Genomic DNA, 15,143 nt, shown 5'->3' with positions numbered 1-15,143 from the left:
CAAGATGAGTTTTTTTCCCTTATTATTTCACAAAAATTAATTTGTCAAGATAAGTAGATTCTGTTCCCGGATTCTGAGATCAAAAGATTAATAACTTTGGCCGACAAAATAAGCTTAGGCTATCTTAGTGACAAGGAAGAGCTGAACAAAAGGCTTGTGAAATCCGAACTTTCTCTTGATTCTAAAAAGAAATGTGTATCTAAACTTATAAATCATGTTGATAATTGTCATGATGAAATCAGGAAACCAAAAGCAAAAAAACTCTAAATTGAGGAATGCTCGTGAAAATGCTTCTAGATCAACCCAAGTTGTCTTTAAAAAATCTAAGAAAAGATTGGATAACTTTGTCAAACCAAAGGGGTGTTAGAATATGTCTGCATTGTGCTGCCATTGTAAACAGGAAGACATCAGAAAAAACGACATCTCAACAAGCCGCATAATTGCGGTTCTGATTCACAAAAAGGGTTGCTTCACTCATCCGGAAAGACAAGATCAAAGTTTTCGTCAAACTAAAAACTGATACAAGAAAACATACGGGATTTATGGATAACTTGATTTCAGGATATCAAGATCTTCTTTCAAAGCTAAGAAAAGAACTCAAAAATTCAGGGATAAAGAGTTCTCAGATTGAGGATATTTGTGAGAAAGCAAAAATCTCTAATTAAAAGATATTCAACATTCGAAAATCTGAGTCTCATAATAACTTAACCTAGTTATTATGCTTATGTACCCTTATCATCTATCTTCGATAAGTGATAAGGATGTTTGTGTAAATAAGAAAAGATTTTTCGAAATTTCCCCTGAGAAAATATTGTTGAGTAACTATTTTCGGTTAGTGTAATTTTCTTGCATTAATATTATTATATTATCTTTATAGAGATCTATGACAATTGTTAGAGCATTGCTCGATTGAACCCACCAAGCATTGGTATATCAAGTTTGGTTATCATATTTTAGTATCAAAACTCAAATAGAGTCGCTTGATTAAGATTACTAGTGGAACTATTGAAACTCATTTTTAATTCGTTATCAGGTATCACTATTTCATATAAGTACCAATTCACCAAAGGTTCTGGAAATATTATGACCATAAAGTGTGTATGCAATAACGATCTAAAACAGATAAAGTGTCGCCTTCCTTCAACCCAACTTTTGCGTTAGTAAAAACAAAATATGGGTTGCACCACTCATAGAAAATCTTCCATAGAAAAAACAAAAATAAATAATCCAAAAAATCCAAAAATGATGTCATTGCTATTAAATGTTATCCTGAAAAAGTTTGTCATGATTTTTTCTATTTTCGTGATAATAATATATTCAAGATTCAATTTCTATTTGCACATATAGTCAAAGTGAAAAATAAAGATTAACTTTAAGAGAAAAACGGAAAAATGAGAAGAAACAAATAGTCAAAGTGAAAAATTAGCAAATACTTTTAATTTTGCAAAAAGAGTAATAAAACGATGAAATAACCGGGTACCGGATGGGTATACAATATATGTTTTAGACTCGAAATCTTATCGAGTATAATCGAGTATACCAACAGAGTATTTTAAATTACTAATCGGTCGGTTTTAAGTTCTTAAACCGTATCCGAATCAACAGTGTCTGGTTCAGCTCCGACCAACCAATTACCCATTGAAAGTAAGCGGGTATTAATACCTCCAAATTATATTGTATGTATAGGAAATTGGTCTATGTAGAAAATTATCATCAAATGCTTATTAAATACATACATACATATATATATATTTGGTCAATCAACAAATTTCAGTTCATTCAAATCAAAATGGTGATTATATGTTCACTTAAAAGATTAATAAAAACATCAAAATACATCAAGATGGTCAAAACACTAATACAAATAAGGATATCAACTACAAGTAGATCGCGAAGAGAAAGAGCAATAAACCGCAGAGATACCCAATTTTTTTATTATATATAAGGGAGAGATGATGGTATATTTCGGAAATAATTCCGACCACTTGATTTGATTGTATTCTTCCATGATAAGAGATGCTTCTGAAAGGAAAGAGTATTTTTCCCATAAACTTGTAGATCCAAACGAGCTTGGATTCCCTAAATCCCTAGACTATGGATTTAAAGCGATTTCGTGTTGAATCGTTAATGTTTTTTAATCGAGAGTAGTAATCTATGGACCAGTCAATCAAAGATTGAAAAAATTTCCCCACAACGACGAAGAAAAATCGCCTCAAAACAACGAATAAACATGTCGAAAGACACAAAAAATGATATAAAAACATCTTATTAGATAAGCTATTACCTAAAACTAGAAAATAAAAAGAAATCCTTGCTCAGATCTGGCCCCAAAAAACCAAATCTGAGCAAGAAAGATGAAACAGCTCCAGGGGATTTTTTTCCCTGAGAAGGAAAGAGAAAAGAAAGAAGAAAGAGAAAACTCGTTCTATGTTTAGCATATTAATTTGATTGCTTGCAAGATATTAATCAACTAAAATATATAGTAATAAAATTCTTCCTTTCATATAACCTTAAAGATTATCTTCACATGATATTATGTGATAAATTTGAGATTTCATAACAGTTCTTGAACTTGATACAACCATTTCTTCTTGAAATTATTCATTTTATTATATAATAACTAATATGAGTTATCTGGATAACTTTTCTTTAGCAGGTCAGGAAGCAGTATTATTCCTGAGTCGGTAAACCTCTTTCTTTCAATTAGCCTGCAAAATTAAACACATACACCACATATTATTTAATATTGTAATTTTTATGTAGATCATTGATAAATTTCAAACCATTTTACTGTCTCCAAAAGAAAAAAAAACATTTCTAATCATGCATGTATTAGATATCAAAATAAAAATGCATAGAGTGTGTACTTACAAGGGTCTTACGGTGGCTATTATCCAGTGGTGATTTTTTAATGCACGCGAGACCACAAATATTAAGACATGTATCAGAAAGCTTTTTATCCTCAGGGTTTGGGTTCATACAATTATAATAACATGGTTTAAAACAAGCTAGATAATCTGATACAGAATCTGCTGAAATTTGTCCCATAAACATTCCCACTATTAACATCACTGATATTATTCTCATAAGACTCTTTCCATTTCCCTCCATATTTCTTAAAATGAAGATCTAAGATTTCCGATCACCTCAAATTAAAACAGTGATATATCCCCCCCAAAAACTACAATACAAGAATAAAATTGTACCTACTAAACCCAATTTATATAGTCTTGATATGAAACGAATCCACGTGCATGACCCACAATTAAGGGAAATAAATAAATAGTCATAAATTCATGAAGATTTTTGGGTAATTAATTTCATAATCCTTAATAGTTAAAAAGGAATACTAAATTAGGTATTGAGGATTACAAATGGGCTATTTAAACTTTGGTACCCGACAAGTGTCCGACAGCTATGAATGGTAACCAACACTTGAAAAATTAAGGGTTGGTATCTGAAATAACCATTGACTGTCAAGTCAAAATATTTACCAATATTTTTATTTTATTTTTCTCTTCTAATTATCATAAAAAGAAAATTGGGCAGATTTATCTTGATGTCAAACCCAAATCTTATTCTTTTCCATTTCCTCACTCTGGAACATCCAATTCAAATCCGGAATCATCTCTCAATCCCTTTAAAAAATTTCTTATTAAATCCACAGTTATACAATTTTCCATTTCGAAGATTTAGGTCAGTATTGGTTTAAAGAAAAAAAAATAACGACTTTTTGTGGTGGATTTGTGGTACCCATATTTGCACTTGATGATTTTGATTCTAAACAATCCATTAACGCGAGAAAATCTCTTCAAAATAAGGCATGATTATTGGGTATTCCACCGGTCATAATTGAAATCTTAAGATTGAAGTTGATCTTCGTGAACCAACATATGTTAATCGAAACTCTTGGTGAGGAACCAACTCCGCGTGATGAACCCAAAAAGCGAAACTAGAACGAACTGAAATCGTTTGCACCGGTTAGCCGGTGCTTGGCGTTCCATACACTGGAGCCTCTTTTATTTATAAACGTTTATGCGCCAACATCACCAACCTAACAACCAGAAATTTAAGAAATTATCTAACTGCCACTTACCCATTGAGAGATGGTACAAAACTATCATTATCATCAACTGCTCCAATTTCTGGGTGGGTTGCAGAAACCCAATTACATATCTGTAATTACACATCTCAGTCTATTATAAAAAAAAATATTTATGGACGTGCAATTGCTCCAAAAATATGTAACTTGTAAGCAATCAAATTAGTTTATTATACAAAATTAGTTGATTAGAAAAAGAACAAGTAAGAACATGCTGGAATATTATTCTCTAAGAAAATTGGTTGCATATGGATTAAACTATTGTTGAAAATGTAAAAGTTAACTTAGGCATTATTCATTGTTGAATTAACAAGCATTCCGTTGAAAAAATATGAATAAAAAACAATATACCAGGCTTTAATTACCCAAAAATCTTTAAGACTTTTTTGACTACTTAGTAGTTTCTTTATTAATGTCTTAAATAAAAAAAATTATTAATGTATCAAATAAATATTAAATTTAAAAGAAAAAGGAAAAGTGAGGAAAAAAAGTCAAAAAGAAAACTTAGAAAATACTTTGAGTTTTGCAAAAAAAAAAAGTAATATAACAATGAAATAACCGGGTACCCGAGGGGTATATTGTATCAGTTTTAGACCCGAAATCTTATAGGGTCTAATCGGGTATACTGGTCGAGTATTTTAAATTACTAATGGGTCCATTTTAGGATCCAGAACCGGATCTGAATCAACTGTGTCTGGTTCAGCTGCGAGAAACCGATTACTCATTGGCAGTGAGTGGAGTGGCCCTTCCAAATTATACAGTATATACAAGAATTTGGTCTATGTAAGACAATTATCTTCAAGTGCTTACAAGATATTAATTAACTAAAATATATCATAAGAAAATTCTTCATTTCATATAACCTTAAAGGTTGTCTTCACATGATGTTATACGATAAATTTAATATTCCATGACATATCTTTAACTTGAAACAATCATTTATTTTGTATCAGGTAGTGGGAATTATGAAATTAATTACCCAAAAATATTTAATAATTTTATGACTGTTTAGTAATCTTCAAGATCTCAAATCATACAATGTATAAAATGCATACCTAATATCACTTCTACCAAGATGTGAGCACATGTCTAATGTTGATCTAACATTAACGAAACTGCAATTGAATACATCATCATAAAGTTTCATAAATCTCAACAAATTCTAAAACATCTAGAATAAGCAAGATTCGAAGCCATGAAATCCGACTCAAAGTTGGTGTAACAATCATGTTATAATGAAACATATACAACGAATGGCTAATGAAGGTACCAGGGTTCTATTAGAAATTTGGAGATGACAAAATATGAGGTTGGGGTATTAACAAGGAATGGTTGATGGAAGCGTGATAATCATAAAAATGATTTGTCAATGATATTTCTATTAGAAACTTACTAGGCATTTATGATAAAAAAAACAGCAAGAAAACAGGCCTCAATAACGTGAGCATGTACATAAACACAAGAAAAGCATATGAGTTTGAATTCAGATATTGCCTTTATTATTTAGTAATTTTAAATTCAGATATTGCAGACGAGTTTCTTACGGTAATAGCAAGATAAAATCTTTTGCAAGCAATGTTGTTTGATAATATAAAGTTCTCTATGAGGTTTGTTTAAGCTAATAAATGAGTAATCAGGGAATAACGCTAATTTTTACAATTTTGTAGATTTGGATGGCAATGGGAGACACCCGTATAACACACCGTAGAAGTCCTAGGATAATTGCAAGCTCGACGTCAAGAAACAATATATATGCAGAACCGAACCGGTAAGATCTTCTTTTAAAAAATAAATTGGTTGTATCCGTTAATTTGTCTCTGATTAGTTTGTTGATATTCTATAAATTGACATTCATGTACTTAGTTTCTAAAGGAAGTTTGAATATTAAATTCCTACGTACATGCTCTCGTAAAACAATAGTGTTAGAGCATAGCTCGGTTGAACTCACCAAGCGTTGGTATGTCAAGTTTGGTTGTCATATTTTAGTATCACAACTCATCTAGAGTCACTTGATTAAATACTGGAGTCAACTTCGTTTATGTTAGTCTAGGAATGTTGAGACATACAAGTATTACTTCGAAGACCTAAAGAATGTGAAGACGTAACGAACTATAACGACGACATCATCCTTCCACTTGAGGTTAGTAATATTGACTTGAACTGTTTCATTCCTGACGTATCTTTCAAGTCGTGCTATATTGAAAACATAAATGCGAAGCTGTATATACTGTACATATTGTATAATACTCTAGTGAGGTGACATGATCATACTAGTATGCTCATACTATTAGAGAATTAGACTACAAAGTATAATGCTTATCTTTTGAACTTCGTAGATATGACATCGATATAATCTTGTATATATTGTTATCATTATGTGAATGGGTTATGGTTAAGATTTCATCCAAGGAAACAATATTTTGCATTTGTTTAAAGGAAGTACATTCATGAACTTGTTTCATGAATTGAAAGGGAAATCATTAGGCTTATTAATTCGGTTATTCATTACAAATCTTTGGATGACCAATATGTGTGAGTTGGTAGAACCGTTCTTAACTTAAGTTATGTATCTTGGTATAACTGATCACAATGTCTGACTTATGATTTGGTATGACCAGTTTTTGTTAATTAGTGTAATCGATCCTAAGTAATCACCATAAGATGGTTGATCGATCCTTGTAATTGGTGTGACCGATCTTAATAATTGGTGTGACCAATCATGAGTGTTGTGTGACCGATCCTTGAAATTGGTATAACCGCTCCTGGTAACTGGTGTGACCGATTACAAGTAATATCATGTGTAGATGGAACCGATCCTTGTAACTGGTGTTATCGATCCTAGTGACTGGTGTGACCGATCACAAGTGTTTCCATATTTAGGTATAACGGATCCTAGTGATTGGTAGAACCGATTGAACCCATGTATGTAATTTGGTACTTGATCAATCACATAGTAGTCTTGGAAAACAGGCGAACCAATTCTAAACTTGTTTAAAAGTGTGGTATAACCGATTCCAAGAATGCAAATCCATGTAAATATGAAATAAGGATTTGCAGTGAAAAGATGTCGACATACTTTCAACACGAGAAGTAACTCTTATCATTTATTGTTCGAAGATATTTCTTAGTACTCAAGGTGATTATGTGCCGAAATAAATTAAGAATCTTTTAATTAACGTTTCTGGTTTTATATGATTTAATTACCAATAATTAATGCATATGTCTAGAGAATAAAAATTAGTAATGTGCATTTACTAATTGGAGATTTTTTTATTGAGAGATTTCATAAATATTGGACAAGCATTTGATTGGAATTAGGAAAACCGAATTTTGCCATTCTTTGCATATATTGAGAAGTCTTTCGGTTTTGGAAATGCCTTGGAGTCCAACATCCTTGGTATATAAATACCTAAGTTTGCATTTCTAGCAAAATATCCTAAGAGCCAGGAAAACTTCATTTCTTGTTGTTTCTGGTGGAGCCGTCTACTTGGAGAGGAAAGTATTATAATTAGGTGAAATCTCTTATGACCGCTCGTTTAAAGACTTTTGTGGGATCAAGAAGCTTTACGAGTACCGTTGGTGGGAAACTAGATAATTGCAGTGTTATTAGTTTTCGATTGATTTGATTGGATAACGGTTGTTGAAACTTTGATTGCACCTAGTTTGTTTATGCTTGAGAACCTCCTCTTCTGAAATAAGATTCACTCAAACTAGATCAGAGTATCGACGGGATCTTTAGAACCGTTGTTAGGTCTAAATACATCTTGTGATAATCCATTGTTAACAGACTCTGTTCTGTGCGTGATTGATCACAAGAGATTCAAGTGGTGTTGTACAAGTTATTGAAGATGAAAAAAGATTTGAAGACGGAGAAGATTTCTTATTAGTTTTCGTACCTTGTGAATTTGTGTGCACAAACCTTGATCGGTTGGGATCTAACTAGAATCGGATTTATTTGATTGATTAGTTGTGTGAGATCGGCATTCCCTATATTTCTCTTTGAAATTTATTTTGATTGAGTGAGAATCTGTACTTGACTATTTCGGTAGTTAAAGTTAGATTTATCTTAACCAAAGAAAGGAGTTTATTAGATTAAACATAAGATCCTTTGTCAAAGACTCAGCTAAATCTTGTAGCAAGATTGATTAGAGTGGTTACCAAAGAGATTCTTCCTTTGATGTTTGGAATACGATCCAAATGACTTGTTATTCGTGTGCGTGACTCTAGAAGTCGAAGGCACAGGGATACTGAGGGAACTAAGTAGCTAGGGGTAGTTTGATTGGTCTCAATTATACGAAGTTGGTATTAGATTTTGTATAGTGGCTTAATTTTGAGAGTATTCAAAACTGGACTAGGTCTTGGGATTTTTCTGCATTTGTGGTTTCCTCGTTAACAAAATCTTGTTCTGTCTTTTATTTTGATTTCCGCATTATAATTATTTATTATAATAAAGTAAAATACACATATACGTTAACTCTACATTACTTGATAGTGATCCTATATAGTTTGGTTATTACCGAACCTATTATCAAGTAACACACTTTGTTGTAGTATTGTCTCGATCTTGTATACATAGTCAATCACACAAGTTATCTTATTGTTGTATTGTCTCGATCTCGTATCCATAGACAATCACACGAAGTGTGAACTGAATTATTGTATTGCCTCGACTCTGTCCATAAACGATCACATTCGGTAGAGGACTTATAGGTTGAAACAAAAATATTATGGTATATTTGGGTACCATCGTCTTTTCAATTGGTATCAGAGCAGGCAAACACGAAAAGATCTAACAATTTGTGTTTGGTGCGATCCAACTTATAAGAATTGAATCTAATGGATGATTCCGCTAACGTAGAGCAAGAAGATAATATACTTCAGAAAGCCAATTTATTTTTAGATCCTGATAAACATCTCGACATTGTTAGTTCACTGGTTGAAAAAAATTCGGGGAATAATAACATGATGTGTTAATAAGAAAATAAACACCTGTGACGCACAAGTCAGATTCAAGTGACAGTAATGAGATTAAATTTTTTATAAAGCTTGCTGAAAAATATAATCTGAAAGATAATATATATCATCCATTTGTCAAAAGTAATATCAAAGATTCTTTGATAAAAACCAGGTCTCATGAAGAAGCTGTGTCTCAAGAAAATGTTGAAATTCATGAACTTCCTGACATAATGATAATCAAATCTAGTCTATGTCAAGATGAAAATACATTTTCGTGTTCTCTGAAAACTGAATCTGAAAGTCTGGCAATGATCTTAAAATCAGAAAATCTTTATTAGTTAAGACAAGGATATGTGATTCTCACTCTCAGAATCTCTTGACTAATAAACAACATTTTGATTCTAATAGTCTAATCACTTGCAAGAATCAAAAGAGATGTGTTTCAATGCATAATCCCTTGACTAATATCCGGTCAAGAAAAACTGTCATTTACTGTGACAAGGATTATCTCTCTGAAAGGGACAAAGACCATCTTAAGTGCACACAAACTAATGCTTTCAGATCATGCAACTTTGTTATTGATCAATTGTCCAAATCAGAATCAAGGAAACAATCTCATCAAAATATGTTGTCATACTCCAAGGAATTTCTGGTTCGATCTAAGAGCTCTGATCAACTCATGACTCTTGTGACTTACAAATGTGTGAAACCTATTCTTGGAATTGTTTCAAAAAGAATGATGTCTGAAAACATCAAGATAGATTTTGTTCCATTGAGCCATTAAGTGCTCACTTCAACAACTAAGATTGCTGATCAGAACTTCCTAAAATTAGTGCTCGATTTAAATATATGGGAAGTTCTTAAAAGAGGACCGGGAACACGTAAAAGGTATAAAAACTATACTTATGATCTATTTATATCATGAAAAGCTTAAGTATTTTTTCAAAATTTGAAATCCTTAAGAAGAATACTTTCGATCTTAGGAAAATTCATGATAAATTGGTACAAGAAATATTCGGATTCTCTAGTCAATAATATTTTGGAAAATCTTTCTTTTATTTCAAGCACAGAGCTCAGTAATATCTTATTAGTGATATCTTCAATTGAGCAACATGAACTTGAAGAGAGATCCTCTTTTGAGCACTTATCATGCAGTACGTTAATTGAGTCTTCTTTTTTCGCACTCGCTTAGTCTTTGCTTGACCCATAATTTATAGGTTGGATCGTACCAAACACAGATTGTTAGATCTTTTCGTGTTTGTATGCTCCGATACCAATTGAAAATACGAGGGTACCCAAATACACCACAATCTTTTTGTTTCAACCTATAAGTCCTATACCAATATGATCGTCTATGGACAGAGTCGAGACAATACGACAATTCGGTTTCACACTATTGTCTATGGATACGAGATCGAGACAATACAACAACAAGATAACTGTACTGTTCAAGTACAAATCAGGAAGAATTTCACAGAAATATGGACGGAACTTGACCGGAATTAGTAACTCTGCCGTATAAGCCTCTTTATTGCTTCATTAAAAATGATTTAAGCTTACAAAACAGTTTTCTTACAGCATAAATACTAAGCCAATAGAAAAGGAAACCCTAAATTAAGAGACTAATCTGTAATTGACACCTGTCCAAGGGTCATCGGCTCTTATTTAGCCAACGATGATCGACTAGCTTTATTATTTAGGCAGACGGGCTACTGATGAGGGCACCCACAAGGCTAACTTTAAAAGGCACATGACAATACCCCCTCCATCAGAATATCCTTGTCCTCAAGGATGGAACTTGGGAAAATGATGGGTTATGTGAGCTGTATCTTCCCATGTGGCTTCTTTCGGTGCAGTGTTGGTCCGTTGTATAAGCATTTGTGGGACAGAATTGCCATTGCGCAAGATGATTCTGGAATCTAAAACAACAGAGGGAATAAGAAGAACTGTACCATCAGTATCCAGCACAGGTAGGGAAGGAGAGGGAATGTGGTTGGCTCCAATGTGCTGTTTTAACTGAATACATGGAAAACTAGATGAATCCGAGCTTCGGCTGGCAATTTGAATTTATAAGCAGCTGCACCAATCTTCTGCTCTACAGGGAATGGGCCATAATACTTGGCAGCAAGTTTGAGGTTCCTTCTCAAAGCAACAGTAGCTTGTCTATAAGACTGCAATTTCAGATATACCAAGTCACCTACTGCAAAAACCATGTCAGTTCTTGTCTTGTCAGCAAAGAACTTTATTCTCTCTTGGTACTTGTGGAGAGTATCTTTTAAAAGCTCGATTACAGCATCTCTTTGCTTCAGATAAGTTTCAACATCAACCACAGAAGTAGTAGCAGTAGAAGGAAAAACCATATGGGGAGGTAGGAAACCATAGAGTGCCTGAAAAGGACTCATTTTAAGACTGGTATGAAAGTTGGTGTTGCACCACCATTCTGCAAGTGGAAGCCATAAATACCATTTCTTGGGCTGGTGGCCACACATACACCTCAAGTAGCTCTCTAGGCATGAGTTGACCCTCTCAGTTTGGTCATCCGTTTGTGGATGGTAGGCTGTGCTTAACTTCAGTCGAGTCTCCAATGCCTTGAACAAGTCCTGCCAAAAATGACTAGTAAAAATCTTGTCCCTGTCAGATACAATTGAAGCAGGCAGACCATGGAGTTTAAAAACATGAGAGATAAATTATCTTGCAACAGATGAGGCAGTGTAAGGGTGGTGTAAGCCAATGAAGTGGCTGTAATTTGTCAGTCAGTCCACAACCACTAAGATAACATACTTCCTTTCACTCATAGGTAATCCCTCAATGAAATCCAGTGAAATGTGCTGCCAAGCATGGTCTGGAACAGGTAGAGGTTGAAGTAAACCAGCAGGAAAGGTGTGTTCCCCTTTGTTTCTTTGACATACATCGCAGGTGGAAACAAATAGGATAATGTATTTCTTCATACCAGGCCAAAAGAAATAAGATCCTTCTCTAACATATGTTGCTTGTATGCCAGAATGGCCACCCACAGCTGAAGAATGGAGAGATGCTAAAATCTTGGTTTTGGTGTCAGCTGAAGGTAACCACATAGAGTCTGCCTTTGTATCTTAAGATTCCATTGAAGTAAGTATACTTGGGTGCCACCTTATTGTCAGAACCTATTTTGTACTGGATTTCATAATCATATCCTAAGAGTTTCATGAGCCATTTCTGCTGCAGTATAGTGGAGATCTTCTGTTCAAGGAAATACTTGATGCTCTGGTGATATGTTTTGATGATAAAATGAGTGCCCTGTAGATATTGTTTCCATTTATGGACTGAGTGAACAATAGCCAACAACTCCTTCTCATAAGTTGATAGTGTTGCAGCTCTTTGTCCAAGGGGTTTGCTGTAGAAGGCAATGGCCCTGTGATCTTGCATAAGGACAGCTCCAAGACCCACATCAGAAGCATCAGTCTCAAGAACAAATGGTTTGGTGAAGTCAGGCAATGCCGGCACAGGTGTAGTGGTCATGGCTGTTTTAAGCTTATTGAAAGCGGCAGTGGCAGCAGGAGACCAAGAGAAAGCATCTTTCTTCAATAAGTCAGTCAATGGTTTACTGATAAGACCATAATCCCTTACAAACTTTCTATAGTAGCCAGTGAGGCCCAAGAATCCTCTAAGGCCCTTAAGAGTAGTAGGAATAGGCCACTCAACCATAGCAGATATCTTTGCAGGGTCAGCCTTAACCCCATTGTGGCTAATGATGTGTCCCAAATATTCAAGCTCAGACTGTCCAAAACAACACTTAGAAAAGTTGGCAAACAGTTTATGATTTCTGAGAAGCTCAAGGACAATTTGTAAGTGAAGTAAATGAGATTAAATAGATGGGCTGTAAACTAGCATATCATTAAAAAAGACCAGAACAAACTTTCTAAGATAAGGCTGAAAAATTGTGTTCATGAGAGCTTGAAAAGTGGCAGGTGCATCGGTGAGGCCAAAAGGCATTACCTTGAACTCAAAATGGCCATGGTGAGTCCTGAAAGCAGTTTTGTGGATGTCAGAGGGAAAGATTCTGATTTGATGATATCCTGACTTCAAATCAAGCTTTGAAAAAAAATTGACCCATGTAATTCATCCAATAATTCTTCTATGACTGGTATTGGAAATTTGTCCTTGATTGTGATGTTGTTTAACCTCCAAGAGTTGTCTTTCTTTTTGACCAGCAGAATAGGAGAAGCAAATGGACTGTTGCTTGGCTGTATAATGCCAGATCTGAGCATTTCTTGCATTAGATTTTCCACCGCTGCTTTCTGGATGAATGGACACCTGTATGGTCTGAGATTGACAAGGCTGGCATTAGGAATGAGGGGAATTTTATGGTCCAAGTTCCTTTGTGGTGGTAAAGTTTGTGGGTCAAAGAACACATCTGGAAATTGGTTAATGACAGTAGTGAGTTGTGGTGGTGGGGGTGTTGGTTGTATAGTTCTTGTAGAGATAGAAAAAAGTTGACCAACAACTCTATGAGAATGTTTTTTGAAGAATCTTTTAACTGCTCCACCACTCATCATGCTTAAAGAGGATTTTTGTTGGACTCCAGTCAATGTGATCTTCTTTCCCTTATGCTTGAAGGAGATGCATAACTTAGATAAGTTGAAGAGGACATCACCCAGGTTTCTTAACCAGTCAGCACCAAGTAAAATGTCACAACCACCCAAATGGTAGAAGTTTGAGGTTCCCAGTGAATTTATGGCCCTGCATAGACCATCCAGCTGAGAGCACACCCCTGAACTAACAGTTTTGTCACCATTTGCCACAGTGACCAATAAACTGGAAGTGTGTTCAATTGGGCAGTATAAGGAAGTGGCCAAGGAAGAATCAATAAAACTTTTGTACTGCCCGTGTCTATAAGAATTGAAATTTCCTTTTTCTTAATGAAGCCAGGAATCCTAATAGTATCACCTGGGGAACTACCTGTCAGAGCATGCAAATAAATCTCCATATCACTCTCAATAGGAGAGTCTGTCTCTATGTCTTGCTCAGTCTCAAGTCCTTCTTCAGAAAGTTCTTCAGCTTCTTCACCAATGAGGACACATAAGTATTATTTTTTGCAAATATGACCCCTCCTGTAGTAATCATCACAGTTGAAACATAAACCCTTTGCATTTCTAGCTTGGACTTGCTCAGGGGTTAATTTCTTTAATGGCATAATGTGATTAGTTTTGGGTTGAGAAGTTTGTGGAGGTGGTGGAGAAGTGACAGACAAGGATTTTTGAGGTTGGGTGAAAGGCTGTAATGGCATGGTAGTGAAAATATTAGGAGGAAAAGGTCTGTGACTAGGCTTAGATGTTTTTTAGTCTTCTCTTGCATTCTAGCCAGCGAAAAAGCATGAAATAATGTGGTGGGTTGGAACATGAGAACTGACCCTCTAAGTTCTTCTTTCAAACCCCCAATAAAGCTAGAAATGAAATAGGATTCAGGAAAATCCTTGTGAAGGCTTAACAATAATGCTTTCAAATACTCAAATTCTTCAAAGCACTCATCCACAATGGTGAGTTGAGTCAATTTTTTAAATAAACCAACAATATTATCATGAGCAGGATTTTCAAATCGAAGACTAACATTCTCAGAGAAAGATTTCCAAGAAATATGGTTTTGATTGAGACAAAAGTTATCATACCATCTAGTAGCTTTGCCATCTAAGTGGATGGTTGCCATTCTTGTTTTGTGGTTATCCTGGATGTTGTTCATCTGAAATAGTATTCGCATTTTTGAAGCCAGCTTTTTGGATTGTCGCCATCAAATCTAGGAAAGTCGAGCTTCGGCATACGGTGTTGTTGATTGTAATCTCGACCACCAATTGGACTATGGAAATTAGAACCACCAGCTTGATGTGACATTTCACCATTAGAGCCTTGATTTCCATTTTGGTCTCGTTGTAGATCTCGATTCGAAAAAAAAAATTCTAACTGAGACTGCATCTCTTGTTGGATTTCTACCTTCAATAACTGTAAATCCTCTTTCGTTGCCGTTGTACTGAGTTGCAGGGCAAGATTATTGACTTTTTGGTGCAATGAATCGAGCTCAATTTACTGGCGATTGTTAGTATCCTATAAATCTT

At 34.5% G+C, this 15,143-nt stretch overlaps 1 long non-coding RNA gene across 1 annotated transcript; it reads right to left on the bottom strand.

Moving 5' to 3' along the window:
• Positions 1-2,430: 2,430 nt before the first annotated feature.
• LOC113308304 lies at positions 2,431-3,176 on the bottom strand. The gene is made up of 2 exons (XR_003339651.1): positions 2,872-3,176; positions 2,431-2,708 (listed from the first exon to the last, which is right to left on the bottom strand). It is a non-coding gene; the product is annotated as an uncharacterized LOC113308304 (long non-coding RNA).
• Positions 3,177-15,143: the final 11,967 nt, after the last annotated feature.

This window comes from Papaver somniferum, chromosome 9 (genome assembly GCF_003573695.1).
Source record: "Papaver somniferum cultivar HN1 chromosome 9, ASM357369v1, whole genome shotgun sequence".
NCBI lineage: Eukaryota > Viridiplantae > Streptophyta > Magnoliopsida > Ranunculales > Papaveraceae > Papaver > Papaver somniferum.
The sequence above is the reverse complement of the archived record's forward strand: the minus strand, read 5'-3'. Positions and strand labels throughout refer to the sequence as shown.